A 10,413-nucleotide genomic window follows, 5' to 3' on the forward strand; every position below is an offset into this window, starting at 1 on the left:
TTAAGTGTTGTCTAAACACTCCAAATTCATCCCGAACTCTTACAATTACTCAAATGCATAGGATTCTCACACATTCTGACTTTAGAAACAGTAAAAAAGCTGCTTTTTTGCTTCGAATTAATGTTTTCTCGGTTTTAGCCAGTTTTAGGACAAAACGATTATAAGTGTTGTCTAAACACTCCAAATTGATCCCAAACTCTTACAATTAGTCAAATGCATTGGATTGTCACACATTCTCACCCAGAAACAGTAACAAGCTATTTTCTGCTTCAAATAAATGTTTTCTCGGTTTTAGTTTGTTTCGAGACAAAATGGGTATAAGTGTTGTCTAAATATTCCAAATTCATCCCAACTCTTAAAATTAGTCAAATGCATTGGATTGTCATATTTTCTGACCCTAGAAACAGTAACAAAGCTATTTACTTCTTTGAATCAATGTTTTCTCGGTTTTAGCATGTTTATTGTCTAAACACTTTAAATTCATCCCGAACTCTTACAATTAGTCAAATGCATAGGATTGTCACACATTCTGACTTTAGAAACAGTAAAAAAGCTGCTTTTTTGCTTCGAATTAATGTTTTCTCGGTTTTAGCCAGTTTTAGGACAAAACGATTATAAGTGTTGTCTAAACACTCCAAATTGATCCCAAACTCTTACAATTAGTCAAATGCATTGGATTGTCACACATTCTCACCCAGAAACAGTAACAAGCTATTTTCTGCTTCAAATCATTGTTTTCTCGGTTTTAGTTTGTTTCGAGACAAAATGGGTATAAGTGTTGTCTAAATATTCCAAATTCATCCCAACTCTTAAAATTAGTCAAATGCATTGGATTGTCACACATTCTGAACCTAAAAACAGTAAAAAAGCTGTTTACTTCTTTGAATCAATGTTTTCTCGGTTTTAGCCTGTTTATTGTCTAAACACTCCAAATTCATCCCGAACTCTTACAATTAGTCAAATGCATTCGATTGTCACACATTTTGACCCTAGAAACACAAAAGCTGTTTCCTAGTTCGAATTAATGTTTTTCTCGGTTTTAGCTTTTTTTCTCGGTTTAAGCCTGTTTTGGGATAAAATAGGTTTAAGTGTTGTCTAAACACTCCAAATTCATCCCGAACTCTTATAATTACTCAAATGCATAGGATTGTCACACATTCTGAGTTTAGAAACAGTAAAAAAGCTGCTTTTTTGATTCGAATTAATGTTTTCTCGGTTTTAGCCAGTTTCAGGACAAAATGATTATAAGTGTTGTCTAAACACTCCAAATTCATCCCAAACTCTTACAGTTAGTCAAATACGATGGATTGTCACACATTCTGAACTTAAAAACAGTAAAAAAGCTGTTTACTGCTTCGAATCAATGTTTTCTCGGTTTTAGCCTCTTTTCTCGGTTAAAGCATGTTTTGGGAGAAAACAGGTTTAAGTGTTGTCTAAATACTCCAAATTCATCCCGAACTCTTACAATTAGTCAAATGCATTGGATTGTCACACATTCTGACCCTAGAAACAGTAACAAAGCTGTTTATAGCTTCGAATCAATGTTTTCTCGGTTTTAGTCTGTTTTGGGATAAAATGGTTATAAGTGTTATCTAAACACTCCAAATTCATCTCGAACTCTTACAATTAGTCAAATGCATTCGATTATCACACATATTGACTATAGAAACACAAAAAGCTGTTTCCTGATTCGAATTAATGTTTTCTCGGTTTTAGCCTGTTTTCTCGGTTTTAGCCTATTTTGCGATAAAACAGGTTTAAGTGTTGTCTAAACACTCCAAATTCATCCCGAACTCTTACAATTACTCAAATGCATTGGATTATCACGCATTCTGACTTTAGAAACAGTGAAAAAGCTGTTTTTGCTTCGAATCAATGTTTTCTCGGTTTTAGCCTGTTTCGAGACAAAATCGGTATAAGTGTTGTCTAAACACTCCAAATGCATCCCAAACTCTTAAAATTAGTTAAATGCATTAGATTGTCACACATTCTGACCCTAGAAACAGTAACAAAGATATTTACTTCTTCGAATCAATGTTTTCTCGGTTTTAACCTGTTTTGAGACAAAATGGTTATAAGTATTGTGTAAACACTCCAAATTCATCCTGAACTCTTACAATTAGTCAAATGCATACCATTGTCACACATTTTGACCCTAGAAACACAAAAATCTGTTTCGTAATTCGAATTAATGTTTTCTCGGTTTTAGCCTGTTTTCTCCGTTTAACCTTGTTTTGGATAAAACAAGATTAAGTGTTGTCTAAACACTCCAAATTCATCCCGAATTCTTACAATTACTCAAATGCATTGGATAGTCACACATTCTGATGTTAGAAACAGTAACAAAGCTGTTTTTTTGCTTCAAATCAATGTTTTCTCGGTTTTAGCCAGTTTCAGGAAAAAATGATTATAAGTGTTGTCTAAACACTCCAAATTGATCCCAAACTCTTACAATTAGTCAAATGCATTGGATTGTCACACATTCTCACCCAGAAACAGTAACAAGCTATTTCCTGCTTCAGATCAATGTTTTCTTGGTTTTAGCCTGTTTCGAGACAAAATGAGTATAAGTGTTGTCTAAACACTATAAATTCATCCCAAACTCTTACAATTAGTCAAATCATTGGATTGTCACACATTTTGACCCTAGAAAAATAAACAAAGCTGGTTACTGCTTCCAATTAATGTTTTCTCGGTTTTAGCCTTTTTCGTTTTAACCTTGTTTTGGGACAAAATGGGTATAAGTGTTGTCTAAATACTCCAAATTTAACCCAAACACTTATAATTAGTTAAATGCGTTGGATTATTACATATTTTAACCATAAAAACAATAACATAACTGTTTACTGCTTCGAATGAATGTTTTCTCGGGTTTAGCCTATTTTCTCGGTTTAAGCCTGTTTTGGGATAACACAGTTTAAGTATTGTCTAAACACTCCAAATTCATCTCAAACTCTTACAATTTGTCAAATGCATTGGACTGTCACACATTTTCACCCAGAAAAAGTAACAAAGCTGTTTACTGCTTCGAATCAATGTTTTCTCGGTTTTAGCCTGTTTTAGGACAAAATGGGTATCACTGTTCTCTAAACACTCCAAATTCATCCCAAACTCTTACAATTAGTGAAATGCATTGGATTGTCATAAATTCTGACCCTAGAAACAGTAACAAAGCTGTTTACTTCTTCAAAACAATGTTTGCTAGGTTTAAGCCTGCTTTTGGATAAAACAGGTTTAAGTGTTGTCTAAACACTCAAAAATCATCTCAAACTCTTATAATTATTCAATTGCATTGTATTTCACACATTCTGACTCTAGAAACAGTAACAAAGCTATTTACTGCTTTGAATCAATATTTTCTCGGTTTTAGCATGTTTCGGGACAAAATGGGTATAAGTATAGTCTAAACACTCTAAATTTATCCCGAACTCTGACAATTAGTCAAATGCATTGGATTGTCACATATTTTGACCCTAAAAATACAAACAAATCTGTTTACTGCTTCAAATCAATGTTCTCTCGGTTTTAGCCTGTTTTCTCGGTTTAAGCCTATTTTGGGATAAAACAGATTTAAGTGTTGTCTAAATACTCCAAATCCATCCCAAACTCTTACAATTAGTCAAATCATTGGATTGTCACACATTTTGACCGTAGAAACAATAACAAAGCTATTTACTTCTTCGAATCAATGTTTTCTCGATTTAGCCTGTTTTGGGACAAAATGGGTATAAATGTTCTCTAAACACTCAAAATTCATTCCAAACTCTTACAATTAGTGAAATGCATTGGATTGTCATACATTCTGACCCTATAAGTATTGTGTAAACACTCCAAATTCATCCCAAACTCTTACAATTAGTCAAATGCATACGATTGTCACACATTTTGACCCTAGAAACACAAAAAGCTGTTTCGTAATTCGAATTAATGTTGTCTCGGTCTTAGCCTGTTTTCTCGGTTTAACCTTGTTTTGGGATAAAACAGGTTTAAATGTTGTCTAAACACTCCAAATTCATCCTGAACTCTTACAATTACACAAATGCATAGGATTGTCACTCATTCTGACTTTAGAAACAGTAACAAAGCTGTTTTTTTGCATCGAATCAATGTTTTCTCGGTTTTAGCTAGTTTTAGGACAAAATGATTATAAGTGTTGTCAAAACACTCCAAATTCATCCCAAACTCTTACAATGAGTCAATTGTGATGGATTGTCACACTTTCTAAACCTAGAAACAGTAAAAAAGCTGTTTACTGCTTCGAATCAATGTTTTCTCGGTTTAAGCCTCTTTTCTCGGTTAAAGCATGTTTTGGGAGAAAACAGGTTTAAGTGTTGTCTAAACACTCCAAATTCATCCCAAACTCTTAAAATTAGTCAAATGCATTGTATTGTCACACATTCTGACCCTAGAAACAGTAACAAAGCTATTTACTTCTTCGAATCAATGTTTTCTCGGTTTTAACCTGTTTTGAGACAAAATGGTTATAAGTATTGTGTAAACACTCCAAATTCATCCCGAACTCTTACAATTAGTCAAATGCACTCGATTGTCACACATATTGACTATAGAAACACAAAAAAGCTGTTTCCTGATAGAAATTAATGTTTTCTCGGTTTTAGCCTGTATTCTCGGTTTAAGCCTGTTTTGCGATAAAACAGGTTTAAGTGTTATCTAACCACTCCAAATTCATCCCGAACTCTTACAATTAGTCAAATGCAATGGATTTTCACACATTCAGAACCTTGAAACAGTAACAAAGCTGTTTTTTCCTTCGAATCAATGTTTTCTCGGTTTTAGCAAGTTTCAGGACAAAATGATTATAAGTGTTGTCTAAACACTCCAAATTCATCCCAAACTCTTAAAATTAGTCAAATGCGATGGATTGTCACACTTTCTGACCGTAGAATCAGTCAAAAAGCTGTTTACTGCTTCGAATCGATGTTTTCTCAGTTTTAACCTGTTTTGAGACAAAATGGTTATAAGTATTGTGTAAACACTCCAAATCATCCCAAACTCTTACCATTAGTCAAATGCATACGATTGTCACACATTTGGACCCTAGAAACAGAAAAGGCTGTTTCGTAATTCGAATTAATGTTTTCTCGGTTTTAGCCTGTTTTCTCGGGTTAACCTTGTTTTGGGATAAAACAGGTTTAAGAGTTGTCTAAACACTCCAAATTCATCCCAAATTCTTACAATTACTCAAATGCATTGGATTGTCACACATTCTGATGTTAGAAACAGTCACAAAGTTGTTTTTTTTGCTTCAAATCAATGTTTTCTCGATTTTAGCCAGTTTCAGGAAAAAACGATTATAAGTGTTGTCTAAACACTCCAAATTGATCCCAAACTCTTACAATTAGTCAAATGCATTGGATTGTTAAAGATTCACACCCAGAAACAGTAACAAGCTATTTTCTGCTTCAAATCAATGTTTTCTCGGTTTTAGCTTGTTTCGAGACAAAATGGGTATTAGTGTTGTCTAAATATTCCAAATTCATCCCAACTCTTAAAATTAGTCAAAAGCATTGGATTGTCACACATTCTGACCCTAGAAACAGGAACAAAGCTGTTTATAGCTTTGAATCAATGTTTTCTCGGTTTTAGCCTGTTTTGGGATAAAATGGTTATAAGCGTTATCTAAACACTCCAAATTCATCTCGAACTCTTACAATTAGTCAAATGCATTCGATTGTCACACATATTGACTATAGAAACACAAAAAGCTGTTTCCTGATTCAAATTAATGTTTTCTCGGTTTTAGCCTGTTTTCTCGGTTTAAGCATGTTTTGCGATAAAACAGGTTTAAGTGTTGTCTAAACACTCCAAATTCATCCCGAACTCTTACAATTACTCAAATGCATTGGATTGTAACACATTCTGTTGTTAGAAACAATAACAAAGCTGTTTTTTTGCTTCAAATCAATGTATTCTCGGTTTTAGCCAGTTTCAGGACAAAACGATTATAAGTGTTGTCTAAACACTCCAAATTGATTCCAAACTCTTACAATTAGTCAAATGCATTGGATTGTCACACATTCTCACCCAGAAACAGTAACAAGCTATTTTCTTCTTCAAATCAATGTTTTCTCGGTTTTAGTTTGTTTCGAAACAAAATGGGTATAAGTGTTGTCTAAATATTCCAAATTCATCCCAACTCATAAAATTAGTCAAATGCATTGGATTGTCATATTTTCTGACCCTAGAAACAGTAACAAAGCTATTTACTTCTTTGAATCAATGTTTTCTTGGTTTTAGCCTGTTTATTGTCTAAACACTCCAAATTCATCCCGAACTCTTACAATTAGTCAAATGCATTCGATTGTCACACATTTTGACCCTAGAAACACAAAAGCTGTTTCCTAATTCGAATTAATGTTTTTGTGGGTTTAAGTGTTGTCTAAACACTCCAAATTCATCCCAAACTCTTACAATTAGTCAAATGTGATGGATTGTCACACATTCTGAACCTAAAAACAGTAAAAAAGCTGTTTACTGCTTCAAATCAATGTTTTCTCGGTTTTAGCCTCTTTTCTCGGTTAAAGCATGTTTTGGGAGAAAACAGGTTTAAGTGTTGTCTAAATACTCCAAATTCATCCCAAACTCTTACAATTAGTCAAATGCATTGGATTGTCACACATTCCGACCCTAGAAACAGTAACAAAGCTGTTTATAGCTTCGAATCAATGTTTTCTCGGTTTTAGCCTGTTTTGGGATAAAATGGTTATAAGCGTTATCTAAACACTCCAAATTCATCTCTGATGTTCATATATTTTACCATGTTTTCCCTTAGTTTATTCACATCTTTTGCATCTTTTGCTAGCCATTTTCATCATTATTGTGTAGCTTTAGGACTAATCATGCATTAGAGTTTAGTTGCATTGCATTTGCATCTTTTCATGCATAAACAGGTGATTTTGGAGCTTAAGGAGCATGGAAACAATCCTGAGGAGAAGTGAAGCAATCTTGAAGGGAAAGCAAGAGAGTTAAGGCTGAAGAACCAAGGTCCAGAGTCCAACTCGACCAAGCACTCGACCGAGTGGGTAGATGGACTCGACCGAGTGGAGTGTGCACGAGAGAAGCCAGCTCGACCATGGACTCGACCGAGCACTGGTCGAGTTGACCGAGCCGTTGACTACTTTGACTTTTTCTATTTTTAGGGCTTCCACCTCCTCACCTATATAAGGCCTTGTACCTGCAGCCACCAAAGGGTGCAACTTTTTAGATATTCCCTAAACCTAGTTTTTACTTTTTTTAGTTTTATTCCTTTTGCATTTTTATTTTTAAGATCTTGTACTTCCTTAAAAAAGAAGACTAGATTCTTATATTTTGTTGGTTCTATAACTTTCAAGATATTGAGAATTTGAGTTTCATCCTTTCATCAATATTGAAGATCTTTGTTTAATCTTTCTAATAATGCAAGTTTCAATATTTTCTGGGTTTTTGACTTTGATCACCATGTATTGTTGTGAGTAGTTTCCTTAGGATCTTGAGGATGGGTTAGGATGGATTGATCTTGTGGTTTGTGTGACTTGGTCAAGCTTGATTGTTGTAGATCTCTTCTAGGGTAGATGATCTTAATGCTGATTCTATATCTGAGAGGGTAGAGTCTGATTTCAAGCTTCTTAGCATCACACCAATGTTTAGGAAGCATAGATAAGGCTAGATCTAGAGCTTACCATTAGGCTTGCTAAGAGATTAGAGATCTTGTTTGGTTTGAGATGTATTGCTTAATGCTTGCTTGTGTAGATTCTTTACTGTGTGAGAACAAGTCTAGAATTGCATAGGTTTGATTGTTTCTTGACCATGAGAGTGGGAGAAACTTGTCTTAGATTAATATATCTAGAGGTAAGCTCAAAGTTTGCTTGAGATTTGTTGACCAAGTTAGATAACCACAATGATTAGTCCATCCCATGAATCCATCCTCATGACCTTCTTTGTTTATTGAAATCTTAGTCTTAATCCTGTTGCTTGCTTGTTGTTTGATTGGATTTAGCATTACTCTGTTTTTATTGCATTGCTCTGTTTCTGCATCTAGTCTAGCTCGACCACCCACTCGACCTACACTCGGTCGAGTGCTGCTCGAGTTCATCCCCAGAACTCTGTGTCTATGATTTGTGTTTGTCTTGTTTCATTCCTGTTTCATTCCAGTTGCATACATTTAGTTTTCAGTTCATTAATTATCTTGCATTAGTTCATTAGTAGTAGTCTCTGTTTCTGTTCTTGCTTTATCACTGTTTCAATCATTCAGTTTCATCTGCATCTAGTTGTTAGCTCTTGTAGTTTATTTTCTGCATTTTACATTTTCTTCCTAGGATTGTTAGTGACAAACAATCTTTACATTTGTCTTAACTTAGATTCATATGCATATCTTAATTGTTCACAAACACTCATTTAGGATTGATACCTCTTGTACTGCAATAGCATAAGGGGAATTGAAACACCCATCCATCATTCCATTCATATCTCACCACTGCATACATCATCACACACACCACAATATAAATCCAGTTTCAATTTGGCGCCGTTGCCCATTTGAGTGTGTTTTTGTGACATTTAGGATCCATATTAGTCTAAGATTAAGTTCTTTTATACGCTTGTGAGGTTGATGTACTCGAATCTTCTGTTTCTGGGTTGAAGTTCCATTTCAGGTACCACTCGACCAGTCACTCGACCACCACTCGACCGAGTCGTGATCGAGCACCTGCTCGAGCCAGAAGCCGGATCTCTATAACCATCATTTTCCAGTCGACTTGACCTCCTACTTGAGCCTGTGCTCAGTCGCTTGCCTAGCAAAAATCGTTTGTGTCTGTTAATGCACACAAGGTCTAAAGGAAAGGACAATCTTCTTAGGCCTATTGACAACATCAACAACAAGACCAAGAGTTTAGGAGCTAAGCAAAGGAGAGTTGTTCAGCAACAACAAGAGGTTATAGTAGCTATGGATCAACAGGATCAGGTTCAGAGACCAAGGAACATTGGTGCTAGAGATGCACCCAACACTCACAACCAAAGAGCTGGCATTGTGCCACCAACTGTTGCCAACAACAACTTTGCGATCAAGAGTGGATTGATCTCAATGATTCAGGCCAATAAATTCCATGGATTGCCTATGGAGGATCCACTAGATCATCTTGATGAGTTTGACAGAATCTGTGGTCTTACCAAGATCAATGGAGTAAGTGAAGATGGTTTCAAGCTGAGGTTGTTCCCTTTCTCACTTGGGGACAAGGCTCATTTATGGGAAAAGACTCTCCCTACTGGTGCAATCACTACTTGGGATGCATGCAAGAAGGCTTTCTTGGCCAAGTTTTTCTCCAATGCTAGGACAGCAAGACTAAGGAATGAGATCTCTGGATTTGCTCAAAGGAGTAATGAAAGCTTTTGTGAAGCTTGGGAGAGGTTCAAAGGGTACCAAACTCAGTGTCCTCATCATGGTTTCAGTGTGGAGTCTTTGTTGAGCACATTGTATAGAGGAGTGCTTCCCAAGTTCAGAATGCTTCTTGATACAGCCTCCAATGGAAACTTCCTCAATAAGAATGTGGAAGAAGGCTGGGAGTTAGTAGAGAACCTTGCACAGTCTGATGGGAACTACAATGAAGACTATGACAGAACCATAAGGTCATCATCAACTGATCAAGAAGACAAGTACAAGAAGGATCTGAAAATGGTGAATGAAAAGCTTGATAGGATCTTGCTCAGTCAGCAAAAGTCTATTCACTTTGTTAGTGAAGAGGAGCCTCCAGTTCAAGAGGGAGAGAATGAGTTTGCTGAGTTATGCTATATGTAAAACCAATGAGGTTCAAGGGTTATAACCAAGGAGGGTTTAGGAACAATAATCTGTCCTATAGGAGCACAAATGTGGCCAACCCACAAGATCAAGTCTACCCTCCTCAACAGCCTCAACAGCACCAAAACTATGTCCCCAAACAACAGCAACAGGTGTTCCAGCCCCAGTTGTGTCCCCCACCAGGGTTTCAGACTAACCAAGGCCAGGAACAAGACCTTAGAGCCATGGTACAACAGCTGTTGATTGGTCAAACACAAGGGAAGATAGAGGAAGCCAAACAGTTTGCTGAGCTAAACCAAAGGCTCACATCTCAATACAATGATCTGAATATGAAGTTTGAGGGTCTGAATTCCAGAGTTAAGTACATGGAGAGTAACATAGCCTCTTCTTCAGCTCCAAAACCCAACCAACTCCCTGGAAAAGCTGTCCAAAATCCAAGGGAGTTCACAGCCAAAGCCATTCAAGTTCATGAGGCAGAAGCCACTGAGGACAGTGCAGTTCAAGTTTGGGGGAATTCATTAGTTACTGAAGCCCCAAGTGATGTTTGTAACAAGCAATTGGAGCTCGCACCTGAGCTCGACCATGGACTCGAGCAGCCACTCGATCGAGTGCGTGCTCGAGTG

General features: G+C 36.2%; 1 non-coding gene across 1 annotated transcript; it reads right to left on the reverse strand.

Moving 5' to 3' along the window:
• Positions 1-9,334: 9,334 nt before the first annotated feature.
• On the reverse strand, positions 9,335-9,441 carry LOC147925442 (small nucleolar RNA R71). The gene has a single exon (XR_015585608.1). It is a non-coding gene; the product is annotated as a small nucleolar RNA R71 (small nucleolar RNA).
• Positions 9,442-10,413: the final 972 nt, after the last annotated feature.

This window comes from Camelina sativa, chromosome 16 (assembly GCF_030686135.1).
Source record: "Camelina sativa cultivar CO46 ecotype springtype chromosome 16, ASM3068613v1".
NCBI lineage: Eukaryota > Viridiplantae > Streptophyta > Magnoliopsida > Brassicales > Brassicaceae > Camelina > Camelina sativa.